We start from the raw sequence: 967 nt of genomic DNA on the forward strand, positions 1-967 counted from the left end.
ATTTCGTCCAAATACAAATTCCCTCCCATATTTTGTTAAGTCTTAAGCTTAGAATCTGTCTTATCTTGTGTTTTGAAGCATTTTGAGTGAAGCCCAAACCTAATTTTCGTCCAAAGTTGAGTTTAGTGTCAAAACTGCCCAGTTTGTGTTTTTAGGCAGTTTTGAGAGTTTTTAGCTTGTTTTGAGTCTTGTGAATCTGTTTTGAGTCCTTTGAGTCCTTTCAAACGTTTTTAAGTTTATTTTTGTTCATTTCATTGTTGTTTGCTAGTAGATTTTCATTCACACTTGTGTTATTTTATTTCAGGTAGTATATGTCAAATAGACTTGTTGAGTTAGGCCAAAGAATTGAACGGTTGAAGGGCCACACTTTGGACAACTTTGTGCCATCAAGTTCATCCTTTAGCCGTGAGGAAGAGGAAGGGAATTCACCTAGTTCAACAAGTAAAGAATCTGAGCAATTTAATTGGGAAAGAGAAGAAGAGATGGCAGGCAACGAAGATGAACTTCGAGCTTTGGAGGATTTTGCTCAACCAATCATACCAAATTCACCTTCATGCATCTTGCTGCCCACAGAAGCTAGAAACTATGATCTCAAATCTTCACATTTCCATATGTTTCCTTCATTTTATGGCTTACCTAATGAAGACCCTTTAGCTCATATTAAAGAGTTTTACAATGTTGTGAGTGGTTTACCTTTGCAGGGAGTAAGTGAAGCAAATTTGAGGATGAGAGTGTTTCCTTACACCTTGAAAGATAAGGCCAAGAGTTGGTTGATGACTCTAACACCAGGTTCCCTCACTACATGGCATGCCGTGGCTAAGAAGTTCTTGGAGAAGTTTTTTTCCACTCAAAAGACAGCCACATTAAGGGGACAAATCTTCAACTTCAAACAAGATGATGGAGAACCTTTCAATGAGTGTTGGGAGCGTTTTAAAGGCCTCTTGATACAATGTCCACACCATGGGTT

The 967-nt window shown here is 38.3% G+C and overlaps 1 non-coding gene across 1 annotated transcript; it reads right to left on the reverse strand.

The window, feature by feature from the left end:
• Positions 1-856: 856 nt before the first annotated feature.
• Positions 857-967, reverse strand: LOC137720598 (small nucleolar RNA R71). Its single transcript, XR_011066551.1, has one exon. It is a non-coding gene; the product is annotated as a small nucleolar RNA R71 (small nucleolar RNA).

Source organism: Pyrus communis, chromosome 7, assembly GCF_041283825.1.
Source record: "Pyrus communis isolate YQ-2024b chromosome 7, ASM4128382v1, whole genome shotgun sequence".
Taxonomy (NCBI): Eukaryota; Viridiplantae; Streptophyta; class Magnoliopsida; order Rosales; family Rosaceae; genus Pyrus; species Pyrus communis.